At 44.9% G+C, this 20135-nt stretch overlaps 1 protein-coding gene across 1 annotated transcript in view; it reads right to left on the bottom strand.

The window, feature by feature from the left end:
• Positions 1-20135, bottom strand: part of LOC117518196 (transcription initiation factor TFIID subunit 4-like) — a 204765-nt gene that overhangs the window by 87830 nt on the left and 96800 nt on the right. The gene's annotated exons all lie outside the window — the stretch shown is intronic.

Here is a 20135-nt window from a genome sequence, read left to right as displayed (position 1 = left end):
TTTGATTGTTGTTCATCTGTCAGCAAGACAAAGAACATCTTAGTCATCCGGGGGCATGGGTCATCGGGGTTGGTGTGTGCTGCAGTTGGGGGGTTCCAAGGCTAGAACCTTCTGCACCAGTCTACACTGCTCAGCAACAGCTATCCTGGTGGCTTCAAGGGTCAGTGTACCTTCTTTAAGTATGACTTATTTATGAATCTGAGACAAACAGAAAAAAATGAAACCCCTTACATTGAAACATGTACAATACTCAGGAAAGAGCAATGAAAAAGTGAGGTAGGTGCTGGCAAAAGATAAAACTTTGTTAATCTGACAGAAGAGAAATTCACGTTACGTCAGCTCTTAAAAAAACACACAAGATGGGTGCAAGTAAAGGAAAATGTTCATCAAACAGCGTGTGCAAAGATAAGCAATAATAATAATACTTATAACAATACAAGACATAAGAAATGAGGTAGAAATAGAATATACGAGGTCTATTAGATAAGAAACCGACACTTTTTTTTTAACTATATGGATTTGAATGACGTGCGATTACACCAATCATGCTTGAACCCTCGTGCGCATGCGTGGGTTTTTTCACGCGTGTCGGTGACGTCATTTCCCTGTGGGCAGGCCTTGAGTGAGATGTGGTCCCGCCCTCTCGGCTGAATTCCTTTGTTTCACACGCTGCTCGAGACGGCGCGCGTTGCTTTATCAAAATTTTTTCTGGACCTGTGAGGAATATCCGAGTGGATACTATTTGAGAAATTAAGGTGGTTTTCGGTGAAAAGTTTAACGGCTGATGAGAGATTATGGGGTGTTTCTGTCACTGTAAGGACTTCCCACGGAGCGGGACGTCACGCAGCGCTCCCAGGCGCTGTCGTCGGCCTGTTTCGACCTGAAAACATCCTAATTTAAGGCTTAATTCACCCAGGACGTCGTGAGAGAACAGAGAAGATTCAGAAGAGGCCGGCATGAAGACTTTATGCGGACATTCCACTGTTTAAGGACATTTTTTAATGAAAGAAGTGCGCGCAAATTCGCCGAGTCGTTTCCGTGACGCCTCGGCGAATCTGTGTGCACCGCGACAGGAAAAACACCTCCGTGTTGAAAAACATTTGTAAAATTCAGGCGGCTTTTGATGGCTTTCAACAAGTGAGTAACTGAGAAATTGTTTAACAGCTTGGGCATGTTCCAACTTGCCCGTTAAGGTTTCCAACGGAGGTGTTTTTCCTGTCGCGACCCCCCGCGGTCGGGTCAGGCCCGACATGCGACTTTGCGCGCACGTCTTTCATTAAAAAATGTCCTTAAACAGTGGAATGTCCGCATAAAGTCCTCATGCCGGCCTCTTCTGAATCTTCTGTGTTCTCTCACGATGTCCTGGGTGAATTAAGCCTTAAATTAGGATGTTTTCAGGTCGAAACATGCCGACGACGGCGCCTGGAAGCGCTGCGCGAAGTCCTTACACCGACAGAAACACCCCATAATCTCTCATCAACCGTTAAATTTTTCACCGAAAACCAGCTTAATTTCTCGAATAGTGTCCACTCGGATATTCCTCACTGGTCCAGAAAAAATTTCGATAAAGCAACGCGCGCCGTCTCGAGCAGCGTGTGAAACAAAGGAATTCAGCCGAGAGGGCGGGACCACATCTCACTCAAGGCCTGCCCACAGGGAAATGACGTCACCGACACGCGTGAAAAAACTCACGCATGCGCACGAGGGTTCAAGCATGATTGGTGTAATCGCACGTCATTCAAATCCATATAGTTAAAATAAAAAATAAAAGTGTCGGTTTCTTATCTAATAGACCTCGTATACGTATAAACATGACTGGGATTGAAAAAGAGATAGGAGCATCTTCTTTACAATATGTGAAATGTAGTTTAGATGTGATAAGGTGACATTAGTGCAGGGATTTGTAAACGAGTTGTTATTGCACGTGATATGTGAACATATTAATATTGCACATGATTTGTGGACATAATACTGCACGTGATTTGTGGACATAATATTGCACATGATTTGTGGACATATTAATATTGCACATGATTTGTGGACATAATATTGCACGTGATTTGTGGACATAATAATACTGCACGTGATTTGGGGACATATTAATATTGCACATGATTTGTGGACATATTATTGCATGTGGTTATTTCACAGTGTTATTGTACAGTCTGACAGCAGCAGGGAGGAACGACCTGCGGTATCGTTCCTTCTTGCACTGAGGGTGCCTCAGTCTGTCACTGAATGAGCTGCTCAGCTCCACTACAGTCTGGTGCAGAGGGTGAGAGGAGTTGTCCATGATGAATTTGAACTTGGTTAACACCCTCCTCTCAGCCACCTCCTCCAGAGAGTCCAGAGGACAGCCCAGGACAGAGCTGGACTTCCTGACCAGCTTGTTCAGTCTCTTTCTCTCCCACTCTGTGCTGCCTGAGGCCCAACAGACGACACCATAGAGGAGAACAGAGGCTACAACAGAGTCATAGAAGGTCTTAAGCAGAGGCCTGCTCACTCCAAAGGATCTCAGTCTCCTCAGGAGGTGGAGGCGACTCTGTCCTTTTTTGTACAGGGCATCGGTGTTGTGAGTCCAGTCCAGTTTGCTGTTGAGGTGAACATCCAGGTATTTGAAACTGTCCACAGTCTCTATGTCCTCCCCCTGGATGTTCACCAGTGGGTGAGGTGGTGGTTTCCTCCTGAAGTCGATCACCATCTCCTTCATCTTACTGGTGTTAAGACACAAGTGGTTGAGCTCACACCAGTCCACAAGGTCTGTGATGACCGACCGGTACTCCAGCTCGTTCCCCTCAGACACACGGCCCACAATGGCGGAGCCATCAGAGAACTTCTGGAGATGGCAGCTGTCCGTTGTAGGTGAAGAGGTGTAGAGGGTGAAGAGGAAAGGCGAGAGGATGGTACCCTGGGGGGCCCCGGTGCTGCACCTTACCGCCTCAGACTGACAGCCGCGCAGCCGCACGTACTGCGGGCAGTCAGTGAGGTAGTCGATGGTCCAGTTGACGAGATGTCTATCCACACCTTTGTCCTCCAGCTTCCCCACAGCAGTGCCGGTCTGATAGTGTTGAAAGCGCTGGAGAAATCAAAGAACATGACTCTCACAGCGCTCCCGCCGGTCTCCAGGTGGGTGAGCACTCATTGCAGTAGGTAGATGACAGCGTCATCTACCCTGATGTTGGGCCTGTAGGTGAACTGCAGTGGGTCCAGGATGTCGCTCACCATGGTGTGGAGGTGAAACAGGATGAGCCGCTCCATGGTCTTTATGAGGTGGGAGGTCAGGGCAACTGGTCTGTAGTGGGCTGGTTCCTTGGCGTGCGGCGTTTTGGGAACCGGGACTACACAGGAGGTCTTCCACAGGGTGCGGATCACCCCCAGGCTGAGGCTCATGTTGAAGATGTGGCTGAGGACCTCACAGAGCTCATCTGCACAGGTCCTCAGCAGCCTTGGGGAGATCCCATCAGGTCCTGCTGCTTTCCTCTGCTTCAGCTGCAGGAGCTGGCCTCTCACCTCAGTTGGAGTTATAGGGAGGGGGGAGGGAGGGGGGAGCTGAGGTGTGAGCTGAGGTGGGCTGGTGCTGAATACAGTCCCGAGGGAGGAGAGATAAGGTCCGGGGTGCAGTGGAGGTGAGCAGAGGTTAGAAGGTGGGGGGTCAGAGGGACTGGAGGGCTGGCTGCTGGAGACATGTGGAGAGCCGGGAGCAGGCAGGGGGGCAGGTGTGGAGGAGCCAAAATGGTTAAAGTAGCTGTTTAGCTCCTCTGCAAACAGAGAATCTCCATCTGTAGTCCTGCTGGTACTCTGCCCAAATCCAGAGGTGGTCTTGAGGCATCTCCACACGTCTCTGACGTTGTTCTGGGCCAGCTGCTCCTCCATCTTCCCTCCATACACGTTCTTGGCTGCACGGCTCTTCCACTGGAGCTCCTGTTGGACTCTATGCTGCTCCTCTGATAGTTGTTCAAGTAATACTTGAACAACAATGAACAAACAGCAAATAGTAGACTTGAACAGTCTGGTGGTCTGTTTGTACAGACCACCAAGTGCTAATGTTGAATACTTGAACAATGTTTGTACAATGATTCAGATTAATTGGCTTTCTGAGAATTGTTCAATGAAATCACATCTAAGTAGCACAATCACAGTATGCAATCTAGTTCAGATAGTAAATTCACCTACAAGGATTGGAACCAATAGAGATGGGTTAACCACATCTACATGTATTGATCATATTTATACAAATTGTGCTGAAAAGTGTTTTAGTATTATTTCAGAACCTGTGGGCTTCAGTGATCACAATATAATTGCTTTCTCTTTTAAAACAAAAATACCACGAGCCGGAGCTAAAGTCATTTTTAAAAGAATGTATAAATCTTTTTCAGAACTTGACTTTATCCATGATGTGGAAAATGTAAAGTGGGATCTGGTGCTTCAGAACACACATGCCGAGCATGCATTAAATACTTTTTGTAAGTTATTCACAGAGGTGTGTGATAAACATGCCCCAATAAGAAAACTTTGTGTAAGATCCAACAGGTCCCCTTGGGTGGATGAGAGTTTGAGGCAAATAATGAAGGAAAGAGATCAAATGAAAAAAGTTGCTGGAGTGTCTTGTAGCTCCAGAGACTGGCAAGCTTATCGTTTATTGAGAAACAAAGTAACAAAAATTAACAGGCAAAAGTAAAACCTGTACTATCAGACAAAATTTAAAGAATGTGGTGATAATAGTAAACAAATATGGAGGATGATAAATGAACGCATGTGTCGAAGCAAAACAAATAAAATATCTTCATTTATTGAGCTGAATGGAACATTCATTACTAAACCCTTTGAAATTGCAAACTACTTCAGCAAGTATTTACCAGGACAAAGTAAAAACGATCAGAAATGAGCTGCCCTCAGTTGGTGGGAAAATGTCAGAAGAAATCATAACTAATCACATTATGTATGGTAAGAGTTGTTCATTTGTTTTTAAATCTGTTAATGACAATGAAATTCAAAAATTCCTGGAAAATGTAAACTGTGAGAAACCAGGTGGAATTGATAACATGGATGGAAGACTTTTAAAAATTGCAGCTACATCAATAGCCAGGCCAATAAGCTATATTTTCAATCTATGTTTTGATGAATGTATTTAACCAGATCGATGGAAAATAGCAAAAATTATTCCTCACAAAAAATTCCAAAGCGCCACTGACTGGGCAGAACAGCAGACCAATAAGCATCTTACCTGACCTGAGTAAACTGTTGGAGGGGATTATGTTCAAACATTCAGAATTATTTTGAAGTAAATCATCTTCATTCTGATGCCCAGCATGCCTATAAAGAATGCTACTCAAGTACAGCACTTACAGCTCTGACTGATGACTGGCTGCGACAAATTGATTGTAAGCAACTGATAGGAATTGCATTTCTGGACTTTAGTGCGGCCTTTGATCTAGTCGATCATAAACTTCTAATTGGGAAATTATCAGCATATGGATTTAAAAGCTCTGCTTTATGTTTTTTAAGAAGTTATTTGGTCGACAGAAAGCAATGTGTTGCTTTCAATGGTTCATTTTCAGATACCCTAACATGTGGCATTCCACAAGGTAGTTGTCTTGGTCCTTTGCTGTATAGTATTTTTGTAAATGATATGTCATATATTTTACATAGGGCCCGTATGACTGTATATGCAGACGATACAACAATATATGTTTCTGCTTCTAGCCTGGATCAGGTCAACAGCACTTTACAAAAAGAGCTAATGTTGACTTAAGACTGGGTGGTGGGAAACAGGTTAAAATTGAATGTGTTAAAAACTAAGTGTATGATTTTAGGCTCTAAACATATCTTAAGAGACACCCTGAAGTTAAACCTCTCTCTGCACAATCAATTATTAGAACAAGTGACTGAGATAAAATTGCTTGGGGTGACTTTGGATCAAAGGATATCTTGGACAACACATAATAATAATATTGTGACCAAAATGAGCAGAAACATCTTTTTAATTCAATGCAATGCTCAATTTATGTCAACAGCAACAAGGAAATTAGTTTTACAGTCTTTAGTGTTTTGTCACTTAGACAACTGTTCTGTTGTGTGGTCGTGTGTGGTTGTGTGGTAGTGTTGGTGTTTGTTTGTGAAGAAATAACTGTTACTTGTGTATGTTCTGTGAATTGTACAGTTGGTGCTTGTGAGTTGTATAAATTGTAATACTTTTATTTGAAAATGGACCCCAGGAAGAATAGTCTCTACTTTGGTAAAGACTAATGGGGATCCTTAAATAAAGAAAGAAATAAAGAAACAGTAATGACAACAATTATAATAAAAGAGAAAAAAGGAGAAAATCCTCTAATGTTCAGACAAGTAATGTGATGTACATAAGCTGCTGAAATAGACATTATAAAGAGACGCCACATTGGTTGCTGAGGTCCAAGAAAAGCAGTTGCCATCTTGCAGCGGTCATCATAGTGATTCCATCACAAGGCACAGTGAAGGTTTGAGTTTATAATCTTGGGGTTTTTATATTATAGTTGCTTTGTTCTTTATTTTCGCTGTTCTGTAAAGTGTCTTTTAGCACTGTGTAAAGCACTGTATAAATAGTATGGATGTATTATATACATACATTATATAATGATAACACATTATATAATGGATGTATTATAATACATACATTCGGAAAATTTAGATGGCTTTCAGCTGTGATTTTATGGGGATTACACAGATTAAGGAGTGCTCCAGCCGGTTTAAAAATCGCCCACAGCATCTGAGAGCGCGGCGCACTCCGAGCGCCGATCAACAGGCTCAAACCCCGCTCAAACAACCAAATCATTTCCAACGTGAAGGCTTTGTTGATCCGGGACGTCATCTAACTTTCACAGAAAAGGCAGAAGGCGTGGACATTGCACTTTTTCGGCACATTCTACTGTTACAGGAGTTTTTTTCATGGAAAGAAGCGGAGGATTGCGCCACCATGCCGCTCATGGCGCGGGACAAAACCATCTCCGTGTAAGTCTCACAGGAAGGCTTTCAGGTGGCTTTCAAACGGCTTCCGGTTGCTTTTCAGTCGCGTGAGTATCCGAGAAATTGTGCATGAGCTGGACATGCCCCAACATGTCCTGTGAGGCTTCATCATGCCATGCGGCTCCGCCACGACGCGCGGAGTTCCTCCGCACGTCTCTCTCAATGTGCCGAAAAAGCGCTGATGTCCACGTCTTCCTGTGCTAGTCAGACGACATACCGGATCAAGACAGTGTCCAGTTTAGAAATGAACGGCACATTCCACTGTTACAGGAGGTTTTTTTTTCATGGAAAGAGAAGCGGAGGGATGCGCCATGGAGCCGTTCATGGAGCGGCACAAAACCACCTTCGTGTTGGTCTCACAGGACGGCTTTCAGATGGCTTTCAGACGGCTTTCGGTGGCTTTTCAGTCGTGTGACTATCTGAGAAATTGTGAATGAGCTGGACATGCCAGGACATGTCCTGTGAGGCTTCATCATGGCGTTGCTTTGCGTCATGTGGCACCGCCGCGATGCACGGAATTCCTTCGCACGTCTGTCTCAATGTGCTGAAAAAGTGCTGATGTCCACGTCTTCTGAAATTCCTGTGCTAGTCAGAGGACGTCCCGGATAAAACACAGCATCCAGTTTGGAAATGAACGGCACATTCCACTGTTACAGCAGTTTTTGTCATGGAAAGAGGAGCGGAGGAATTCCGCGCGTCGCGGCGGTGCCGCATGGCGCAAAGCAACGCCGTGATGAAGCCTCACAGGACATGTTCTGGCATGTGCAGGCTCAACCACAATTTCTCAGATAGTCACACGACTGAAAAGCCACTGAAAGCATCCTCCGCTTCTCTTTCCATGAAAAAAACTCCTGTAACAGTGGAATGTGCCGAAAAAGTACTGATGTCCACGTCTCCTGCCATTTTTGTGTAAGTCAGACGACGTCCCGGATCAACAAAGCCTTCACGTTGGAAATTATCTGGTTGATTCAGCCTGTCGATCGGCGCTCGGAGCGCAGCGCGCTCTCAGCAGCTGTGGGTGGTCTTTAAACCGGCTGGAGCACTCCTTAATCTGTGTAATCCCCATAAAATCTTCCGTGAAAGCCATCTGAATTTTCTGAATGGTGTCCACCTGGAGGTCTCTCACAGTTTCTGGAAAAAATTGATGCAGCAAAGCTCCAAATCATTCAGTCATTTATTCACAATAAAAATCCAACGAGAGGGGTGGACCACTGCTCACATAAAGCCTGCTCACAGGCGAATGACGCAACCGACAGGCGTGAAAAAAACTCACGCATGCGCACGAAGGTTCAACCTTGGCTGATGCAATCACACGTGATTCAAATCCATATGGTTTTTGAAAAAATAAAAAGGTCGGATACTTTTCTAACAGACCTCATATTCAGTTTTATAGTGAATATTATATAAGGGCTATGTGGATCCTTGTCATTTGATTGGTGCTTTGTATGTCACATGATATGGATTAATTCAGTGGTCTCCAAACTATTCCAGAAAGGGCCGAGAGGGTGCAGGTTTTCTTTGCAGCCACTGACTTCAGCAGGTGATTTCACTGATTAACATCCCTTTGAACAGGTGGGATGAGTTCATCAGTGAAATCACCTGCTGGAGTCAGTGGCTGCAAAGTAAACCTGCACCCTCTCGGCCCTTTCTGGAATAGTTTGGAGACCACTGGATTAATTCCTCCCATTTGTGTTGCATTGCACTTAGAGTGCAGCTTGGTTCCATTTAGAGTGCAAATTTGGTTCCATACAGTTGGTACCATTGCACTCTGCATGCACACGCACATGCGCACACACAAACATGTCCTCGTGGATGCGCCCATGCACACACAAAACAAATCCATCAACAAATCCTTCCTGAAGAGCATACTACAACCCCAATTCTAATGAAGTTGGGACTTTGCATAAAATGTAAATAAAATCAGAATACATCCATACATCCATCCATCCATCGATTTTTTTCCGCTTTATCCAGAATCGGGTCGCGGGGGCAGCAGCTCAAGCAAAGCCCCAAGGCATTCCCAAGCCAGCCGAGAGACGTAGTCCCTCCAGCGTGTCCTGGGTCTTCCCCGGGGCCTCCACCCGATGGAACGTGCCCGGAACACCTCTCCAGTGAGGCGTCCAGGGGGCATCCGGAAAAGATGCCCGAGCCACCTCAGCTGGCTCCTTTCAACGTGGAGGAGCAGCGGCTCGACTCCGAGCTCCTCCCTAGTGACAGCACTGCTCACCCTATCTCTAAGAGAGCGCCCAGCCACCCTGCGGAGGAAACTCATCTCGGCTGCTTGCACTCGTGAGCTCATTCTTTCGGTCATGATCCAAATCTCATGACCATAGGTGAGGGTTGGAACGTAGCTAGATCAGTAAATCGACAGCTTTGCCCCCCTACTTAGCTCTCTCTTCACCACAACGGTCAGATACAGCAATCACATCACTACAGACGCTGCACTGATCCGTCTGTCGATCTCACGCTCCATCCGTCCCTCGCTCATGAACAAGACCCCGAGATACTTAAACTCCTCCACTTGAGGCAAGGACACTCCACTGACCTGAAGAGGGCAAGGCACCTTTTTCCGTTCAAGAACCATGGCTTCGAATTTTGAGGTGCTGTTTTTCATCCCGGACGCTTCATACTCGGCTGCAAACCGCCCCAGTGCACGCTGAAGGTCCTGATTTGACGAAGCCAACAGAACCACATCATCCGCAAACAGCAGAGATGAGATTCTGTGGTTCCCAAAGAAGACCCCCTCTACACCCTGGCTGTGCCTAGAAATTCTGTCCATAAAGATAATGAACAGAACTGGTGACAAAGGGCAGCCCTGGCGGAGGCCAACGTGCACTGGAAACAGGTTTGCGAACCAAGCTCCTGCTGCGGTCATACAGGGACCGGATAGCCCTTAGCAAAGGACCCCAGACCCCGTACTCCTGGAGCACCCCCCACAGGGTGCCCCAAAGGACACGGTCGAACGCCACATCCACAAAGCACATGTGGACTGGTTGGGCGAACTCCCATGAACCCTCAAGCACCTGATGGAGGGTGTAGAGCTGGTCCAGTGTGCCGTGACCAGGATGCAAACCACACTGCTCCTCCTGAATCCGAGGTTTGACTATCGGTCGAATTCTCCTCTCCAGTACTCTGGAATAGACCTTACAGGGGAGGCTGAGGAGTGTGATGCCCCTGTAGTTGGAACACACCTTCTGGTCCCCCTTCTTAAACAGAGGGACCACCACCCCGGTCTGCCAATCCAGAGACACTGTCCCTGACCACCACTTGATGTTGCAGAGGCGTGTCAACCAAGACAATCCCACAAAATCCAGAGACTTAAGGTACTCAGGACGGATTTCATCCACCCCAGGAGCTTTCTAACCACCTCAGTGACTTCAGCCTGGGTGATGTATGAGTCTGCCTCTGAGTCCCCAGTCTCTGCTTCCTCTTATGAAGATGTGACGATGGGATTGAAGAGATCCTCGAAGTATCCCTTCCACCGCCCGACAACATCCCCAGTCAGGGTCAACAGCTCCCCACCCACACCGTAGACGGTGCCGGTGGAGAGCTGCTTCCACCTCCTGAGGCGTCGGACGGTTTGCCAGAATTTCTTTGAGGCCGACCAATAGTCCTCCTCCATGGCCTCCCAGACCCGAGTTTTTGCCTCTGTGAACGCAAAGACTGCAGCAGGCTTGGCCTGCCGGTACCTGTCAGCTACCTCCGAGGTCCCACTTACCAACAAAGACAAATAGGACTCCTTCAGCTTGATGGCATGCTTTACCTCCGGCATCCACCACCGGTTCGGGGATTGCCACCGCGACAGGCACCAGAGACCTTGTGCCCACAGTTACGAGTGGCCGCATTGACAATGGAGGTGGAGAACATGGTCCACTCGGACTCCATGTCTCCAACCCCCCCCGGGATCTAGGAGAAGCTCTCCCGGAGGTGGGAGTTTAAAACCTCGCTGACGCAGGGTTTTTTTTATTTTTATTTATTTTCATTTATATAGCGCCAAATCACAACAGAGTTGCCTCAGAATGCTTCACATAGGTAAGGTCTAACCTTACCAACCCCCAGAGCAACAGTGTTAAGGAAAAATTCCCTCTGAGGAAGAAACCTCAAGCAGACCAGACTCAAAGGGGTGACCCTCTGCTTGGGCCATGCTACAAACATAAATTACAGAACAATTCACGGACGAATATACAAGAAATGCTTTTGGCGCACAGGACAGGAGGGTCGCCAACACGAACACAGCTCCCATCACTGGATGGAGCTGCACCTTAAACAGAGAGAAAAAACAGAATCAGGCATCAGAGAGACAAAAAAAAAAAATACTGTACAATTTGCCAGCATTAAACAAGAAAACAGAGAAATACTAAAGTGATTGCCAGCCACTAGCCCTAAACGTCACTAAAAGACCCAGAATTTAGGTAAAGTTGAGGCCGCAGCCCGCTCCAATTACTAATAAATGAATTAAAAGAGTAAAACAAAACTGTACCAGTATGCTAGCCATATAAAAGGGAAAATAAGTGCATCTTAAGTCTGGACTTGACACAGGGAGATCATTCCACAGAACAGGGGCACGATAAGAGAAAGCTCTGTGACCCACAGACTTCTTATTCACCTTAGGGACACAAAGTAGTCCTGCACCATGAGAACGCAAAGCCCGGGCCAGTACGTAAGGCTTAATTAGGTCAGCTAAGTAGGGAGGTGCCAGTCCATGAATAATTTTATAGGTTGGTAGCAAAACCTTAAAATCTGATCTCACAGGGACAGGAAGCCAGTGAAGGGATGCTAAAATGGGTGTAATGTGGTTGTACTTTCTGCTTCGTGTCAAAAGTCTGGCTGCAGCATTGTGAACCAATTGGAGACCCCTAATGCTAGACTGCGGTAAACCAGAAAATAGAACATTGCAGTAGTCCAATCTAGAAGTGATAAATGCATGGATCAGGGTCTCAGCATCAGCCATAAACAGGATGGGACGAATCTTCGCTATATTCGCAGGTGGAAGAAAGCAGTCCTTGTAATTTTCTAATGTGGAGGCCAAAGGACAACGAAGGATCAAAAATTACCCCAAGGTTCCTCACTTTGTCAGTGTGATGTATGACACACGAGCCGAGGATGAGCGTTAACTGGTCAAATTGATGCCATTGTCTCACTGGACCAAGAACCATCATTTCAGTCTTATCAGAGTTTAAAAGTAGGAAGTTTCTAGACATCCAGCTTCTCACTGCTGCAAGACAATCTTCTAAGGATTTTATGTGAACAAGATTACCAGCAGTTATCGGCATGTATAACTGAGTATCATCTGAATAGCAGTGAAAGGTAATCCCAAAACCTTGTAATATGTGCCCAAGGGGTGCTATATAAAGGGGGAAAAGCAGGGGGCCTAAGACAGACCCCTGTGGAACCCCAAATTTCATGTCACTAAGGTTAGAGTTAGTGTTACTGTACAAAACACAGTGAGAACAACTGGTCAAGTATGACGTCAGCCATGCAAGGGCACTCCCAGTAATCCCAAAATGATTTTCCAGCCTATCAAGTAGAATATGATGATCCACTGTATCAAATGCAGCACTGAGATCTAACAGCAACAGAACCGTAGTGGTGTCCGAATCCATTGTAAGCAGAATATCATTCACCACTTTAGTGAGAGCCGTCTCTGTGGAATGATATTTTCTGAAAGCAGACTGCAATGGCTCAAAGAGATTTTTCTCAGTAAGGCCTTCTTGCTCTCAGCCGAGACGGTCGCATTTTTCTTCTCTCCCTCCCTCCTTATCTTTCCTGCTTCTGTGGCGTGTTGTCTGTGAGGCTGCCAGCTTTGCTCTTCTGGAAAACGGCAAAAATGGATCTGAAAAAGTGGTCTCTGAACGCAATTGACACTATTTTTCTACAAGACACTCGGGAGCGGAGGACCCGACCTGTCCTGCCGGGACACATGCGATGGGTTATGTGATGGACGCTTGGAGGAAGTGGGAGGTCATGTGCCTATACACGCTGTCTGTGGAGGACGTTGAAGATGTTTATATTTTCGGTGCCGTGGTGACCGGATTTCTGCTGTGTGGAGCAGGCATGGCGCTGGTTTACCCGAAAATTAAGAAGGTGGAAGCGGCACAAATTGGCCCATCCAGGCTGCCCCACATGACTGATTCGATTGGAAGGGCAGTGTCAGCTCAGTCGGCGGGTGAATGGCTGCACTGGAAAACCGCTTTGATCGTGAGTAATGACCACATCTCCTCTACTAATTCAGATGTATTGACAGCCACTCTGTCTCACACTGTGGAATCTTTCAGGCGTCTGCTAATCTGGATATCATTCAGCTTCCCAAACACAGCTGCACTTCAAGGCCGCTGTGATAAAAACCTCCTGGAAGAAGAACAACACTTATGCCTCACTCCCTGGTCTCCCCCCGCCCTCAGCTTCTCCAACTCTGACGTTGACTGTGGACAGTGGACTGTTCAGGGCTGGGCCCCTCCTCCCTCCAGATTGGACGGACAAGGCAGTTGATGGCGCCTAAAGGCTGCCTCCGGAGTGTTCTGTCTGATAACTGGACTCTTACAAATCTCAGTCGTCGTCTCTCGTCTTGTTGTGTGTGATCATTGTTCATTGTGCTGATGGTTTTTTTTCCTGCATTGCTGCTGCGTGATTCAATGCAGCAGCTATGAAGGTTTTTCTTTCCCAAGTTTTACCTTGTGTGTGCTTTTATATGTGTTCATGTACCGGGCCGGCTTATGTGTGTTGTGTGTTATGTGTGTGTCGTCTGCTGTCATGAGGCCTGTCATGGTTTGCTCAGCCCTGCTGTTGACCAAGGCAGGGATGTACATCTAGAGCTGGTCCCCGGGCGCCCAAAGGCGACTTCTGCTCCTAACTGGCAATTAGGATGGGTAAAATGCAGTAGACACAATTCATTGTGCAGGGAACATGTTCCTATGTGCATATGACAATAAAATTCTTTTGAATCCTTGAATCCTTGAAGATAGTCTACAAGCTGCCGTGACACCACTTTTTCCAGAATTTTAGAGAAAAATGATAGATTTGATATCGGCTGATAGTTTTTCAATACACTAGGGTCAAGATTAGGTTTCTTAAGTAATGGTTTAATCACTGCAGATTTGAAACATTTAGGAACAGATCCAGAAGTTAAAAAAAGATTAATCATTTCCAGCACAGTCGGCCCAAGAGTGGGCCACAGGTCCTTCAACAGTTTTGTTGGTATAGGATCAAATAAACAGGTTGTGCTTTTTGCTGACATTATGAGTTTTGTCAGCATGCCTAGTGAGATACTATCAAATTCTGTAAATCTAGGTAATACCTCAGTAATGGCGCCCACCTCAATAGCAGGATGTAGTGGCTGGGTTAAGGCATGATGGGATATGTTTAACCTGATGTCTTCTATTTTCTTCCCAAAGTAATCCAGGAAATCTTGTGCTGTAAAAGGAGAGCGAACTACAGGTGGTTGTCCATGAATAACTGTTCCCACCGTGTTGAACAAGAACTTTGAGTTATGTTTGTTTTTGTTGATCAAATCAGAGTAGTAGGTCCACTTTGTAGCCAATAATGCATGCTTATAGTCTAAGGTAGCATCACGCCATGCAAGGTGAAATACTTCAAATTTTGAACGACGCCATTTCCGTCATTTGCTTTATGCTTGGTCACGCAGATAATCATTGAACCAAGGTGACTGTGATTTGGGGGAGCACGGTCTTAACACAGGTGGTGAAATCATGTCGAGTGTAGTTTTGAGTACTGAGTTTAAACTATCCACAAGTCTGTCTACTGACTGGGTATTTGTCAAATGTGAAGCCAAGGCAACAGGCAGTCTAGCTTCAAGTTCAGTCTTACTTGAGGAGTTGATGCATCGCCGTAATGATATATAAGGTTGTTGTTCCACTAAAGACGGCGGCGAAACTGTAAACTTAATAAGTGAGTGATCAGACTCCACTGATGTAAGAGGCATGATGTCAATATTCATGACAGCAATACCACGAGAACCAGATTCAGGGTACTTTCACTAATGTGCGTCGAACCCCGAATGCATTGCCAAAATCCTAATGCATCCACAATTTCCACAAATAATTTGCAGAGGGAATCGGAAGGCTTATTTATATGAATGTTGAAGTCACCAATGATCAGAATGTTATCTGCACTAGTTGACAAATTAGAGATGAACACGGCAAATTCATCTAAGAATTCAGAATATGGGCCAGGAGACCTATATACAGTGACAAAGTAATACGACTGATTTTTATTCTTCTGACCTTGGCAATGTGTAATATCCTGAGCAGAGCGGAGAATAAGATGCTCAAATGAGTTATATTTGTAACCCCCAACAGCTAATAAGCTAAACCTAGATTTATAAATAAGCGCTACACCCCCGCCTTGCTTCGCTTCACGAGGGACGTGACTAAATGTACATGCTGGTGGGCAGGCCTCATTTAAGGGGAGGACAGCTGTAGGTTTAAGCCAGGTTTCACATAGCCCAATCATATCTAAGTGATTATCAATAATTAGATCATTGATCAACAATGATTTTGAGGACAGTGATCTTATGTTAATGAGACCCAGTCTAAGGACCTCAGTGGGGTTGACAGATGAACTGTTTGGGTTTAGAGGTGGTTCCAGAGTCACATATATAAGATGCCTAGAAGTAGGTTTAGGTTTGAGACATTCCACGCGCGTTGCAGGTAGCACACACAGAATCTTTGCTAATGCTGGAACATCCACTGGGCCATGCTTAATTTCAACATCATCCAGTACAGTAATGGGTATTAAGTTTGCAAAGCATATCCCTCTATGATTTTTATGGACACGACTATGGAAGCAGGCCACCGTCACTATCACCATAGTGGATTTTCTGCACTAAATTCCCCGCTAAGCTAATGGATTCCACATCCACATTTGTCATAAGCCTTGCAGGGTCTCTAATCACCTGCTCCGTGGCCTGCTGTAGATTCCTAATGTTACCCTCCCTGTAGAGCTCTATGTTAGCAGACAAGATGGTGGTGCCTTCCCCCGTAGGGTGGAGGCCGTCCGGCATCAGCAGACCACGGTGGCCCCAGAACAAAGGCCAGTTATCAATAAAGCTAAAACCTTGCTGTCTACATTACTGCATATGTATGTATGAATTCCACCAGTCGTTCCCAGCAGACCCTCACAATACGTTTGGGCCTGCCAGGTCTGATCCGCTTCCTTCCCTCCCAGCAGATCCAACTCACCACCAGGTGGTGATCGGTCGACAGCTCAGCCCCTCTCTTCACCCGAGTGTCCAAGACACGTGGCCGAAGGTCACGTGGCACCAGGACACCCTGGTGACACGTGCACTTATGGACAGCCTTGTGCTTGAACATGGTGTTTGTGATGGACAAACTGTAACTAGCACAGAAGTCCAACAACTGAACACCACTCGGGTTCAGATCGGGGAGGCTGTGCTCCCTGATCACCTCCCTCTAGCTCTCACTGTCACCGCCCATGTGGGCGTTGAAATCCCCCAGGAGAACAATGGAGTCCCCAGTCCCCAGCACTATCTAGTACCCCTCCCAGGGGCTCCAAGAATGTTGGGTACTCTACACTCCTGCGGAGCCCGTAGGCTGAGACAACAGTGAGAGACCTGTCCCCGACTCGAAGGCATCGGGACGTGACCCTCTCCTTCACCGGAGTGAACTCCAACACATGGCGACTGAGCTGGGTATAAAAGGAGCATCCCCAAAAGACTCAGCCATTCTCAAGCAATTGCATGAGAAAAATAGTCCAACAGTTTAAGAACAATGTTTCTCAATGTTCAATTGCAAGGAATTTAGGGATTCCATCATCTACAGTCCATAATATAATCAGAAGATTCAGAGAATCTGGAGAATTTTCTACACGTAAGCAGCAAGACTGGAAACCAACACTGAATGCCTGTGACCTTTGATCCCTCAGGTGGCACTGCATTTAAAAACCGACATTATTGTGTAAAGGATCTTACCGCGTGGGCTCAGCAACACTTCAGAAAACCATTGTCAGTTAACACAGTTTGTCGCTACATCTACAAGTGCAAGTTAAAACAACAACATCCAGAAACGCCACCACCTTCTCTGGGCCCGAGCTCATTTGAAATGGACAGACACTAAGTGGAAAAGTGTGCTGTGGTCTGATGAGTCCACATTTCAAATTGTTTTTGGAAACCATAGACGTCATGTCCTCTGGACAAAAGAGGAAAAAGACCATCCAGGTTGTATCCATTTCAAAATGAGCAAATATTTGCACAAAAACAATAAAATCTATTAGTTTGAACATTAAATATCTTGTCTTTGTGGTGTATTAAATTGAATATAGGTTGAAGATTTGCAAATCATTGTATTCTGTTTTTATTGACATTTTACACAACGTCCCATCTTCATTGGAATTGGGGTTGTAAAATACATCAGCAAGGATCTTGTATCATTGAAATTTTAGATTAGAATTACCTCCACATTGCTGTGTTGTCATAAGACAGTAGCTCAATGGTAAATTTAGCTGTGTTGGAACATGCTGTAGCCTTTTGTGACCTTCGTCACATCAACAAAATTATTAATATCCCTAACCCTACAGGGGGTCATTTTACTTTGTTAATGTGGGTAAATATGTCGTGAATTTAACTGCATCCCTGTCGTGTGTTCTGATTATGATGAAAATACCATTATTGATGGTTGTTGAATGAATAATTCATAAGTGAAATTATATAGAATGGTATACAAATAATGAATGTTTATAAGTTCAATGGCATAAATATTTCATGAGGTGAAAGCCTCGTTGAGTGGTATGTTCCAGCTTTCACTGAATTAAATATTTGTTCCATTAAAAGAATGTAAAATCATTCATTTGTTTCATACAATGGCTAAAACAGATCCTTATTTGATATTTTATTAATTTCATAAACAATAGAAAAGGGAACTTACATTTTGCTGTTCCACTGCTGCTAAAGTCCAAATTGTGACATGTAGTCCAGTGATGCTGTGCACTGACTTCAGACTTCCATTAAAAAAAAAAAGACCTTAATTCCTCAGTCCAGCCAAAAAATCTTTTCATCTGACCAGCTCTTCATGCATCCAGACAGCTTACAGCAGAGTGGACTTTGTGTGTGTGTGTGTGTGTGTGTAATAGAAGTAGAGAGATGGAACTTCTGATCTCGGGGGCTGAGGTTGTGCTGCGCGTGTGCGAGAAGAGTTTGGGTTCTTCACTTCCGGTCTTTAAACGCCAAAATACTGCTGGGAATTGATGATATCAAACAACAGTGGCCTTTTATTGTGGGCAGTCTAAGGCACACCTGTGCACTAATCATGGTGTCTAATCAGCATCTTGATATGGCACACCTGTGAGGTGGGATGGATTATCTCAGCAAAGGAGAAGTGCTCACTATCACAGATTTAGACTGGTTTGTGAACAATATTTGAGGGAAATGGTGATATTGTGTATGTGGAAAAAGTTTTAGATCTTTGAGTTCATCTCATACAAAATGGGAGCAAAACCAAAAGTGTTGTGTTTATATTTTTGTTGAGTATATATATATATATATATATATATATATATATATATATATATATGAACTACACACTTATTGCTACTTACATTAATTGATGAGATTATAATGTCTTTGCAATCTTTACGTGTTTAATCGAGCTCCTCAGTGTTGTCAAGTTTTAGCCTCACATGGACCACAATGGAAATAAGTGTTTGTTTTATTCTGTCATCTGTATCTCTGATATATTCACCTTTCTGTGGTTATATTGATTTGACAAAATTAACTCAGTCAGTTCTGTAAATATTGATGTTTTTTGTTTTACTCTAAATCCTATTTTATCTGAGGGAACACAGCTGTCCACGTTACCAGACTGAGAACTGCTCGACTCAGCATCCAAGAGTCAGCTGGTGGTCTCCGGTCACCTGCGTCATCCTGTCAGCCGCCGTGTGGTAGAATGCCGCCTGTGAGGCCTCGCGGTTGATCCCAGATATCCTGGATGTCTTCACGATGCAAAAGAACTAAATGTGCACAGTTCTGAAACTACAAAACTTTCATGTCAATTTAAATCATGTCATATACAAACCCGCTGGACTTGCTGGTGAGTTTCCACAGTTTTGGCAGCTTGATAGAAACTGAAGGCAGGTGTCAGGTCCTTCATGATGCCTCTCATATTTTCTTTGATTTGTGTGGACTGAAATAAAATATAAATATTTCATCGTATTGACTGTGTGATACCTCAGTGATATCAATATAATTTATGACTGAAAATAAAATGTGAATTCTTCTTAATGAGTTTTGTTGTTCAGCAAAAGAATGTGGTTCTGTACAGTGATAACGGCACTCATTTTGTAAATGAAATCATCCAACATTTGACAAAACATATGAAAATAAATGCAAAAACACATTGTGCTTATCATCCTCAAAGTGCAGGTTTAGTGGAAAGAACAAATGGGACAATTAAAAGTAAGCTCAGAAAACGTATGGAAGAAACAGGAAAAAACTGGGTTTATTGTTTAGATTTGGTGAAACTGTACATGCATATAACACCCAGCTCAGACACTGGCCTTATGCCATTCAGAATTTTGTATGGCAGGCTCTATAGAATACCAAATTTGCAGAAGATAGCTGGGCCTGATAGCGAGGATGAGGAACTGGTTGATTAAAGGAGACGAGTATTGTCTCATAAGAATGTTATACATTCTAACACGATACCAGACTCTCCTATTTCTGTGCAGGGCCCTGAGAATCAGATCCAGATTGGCGACTGGGTGCTGATAAAGACTATTAAGAGGAAGAACTGGTCATCTCCGAGGTGGGAAGGTCCATTCCAAGTGCTGCTAACCACCCCCACTGCAGTGAAAATTGCAGAAAGGTCATCTTGGATGCATCTATCCCACTGCAAAAGACAAAGATACCTGAAAGATCCCGAGCAAGACAAGGGGAGCGACGTGTAACAGTGACGGCTGATGGCCTATAGGCCCAGCAACGGCTGGAAGTGCGTCACAACAGAGACGGAGTGACCGGGAGTGAACAAAGACAAAGACCAGAGGTTGAAGCAGGTGCCAGGGTCCTGAAGCAGACGAGTAACCAGTTGTGACCAAGGAAAGGCCTGTCAACTTGAACCAGGATAAGAAGCAGATGTACTACAAGCTTGAAATAAGAGCACTGACGTGAC

This window comes from Thalassophryne amazonica, chromosome 10 (assembly GCF_902500255.1).
Source record: "Thalassophryne amazonica chromosome 10, fThaAma1.1, whole genome shotgun sequence".
Lineage (NCBI taxonomy): Eukaryota > Metazoa > Chordata > Actinopteri > Batrachoidiformes > Batrachoididae > Thalassophryne > Thalassophryne amazonica.
The sequence above is the reverse complement of the archived record's forward strand: the minus strand, read 5'-3'. Positions and strand labels throughout refer to the sequence as shown.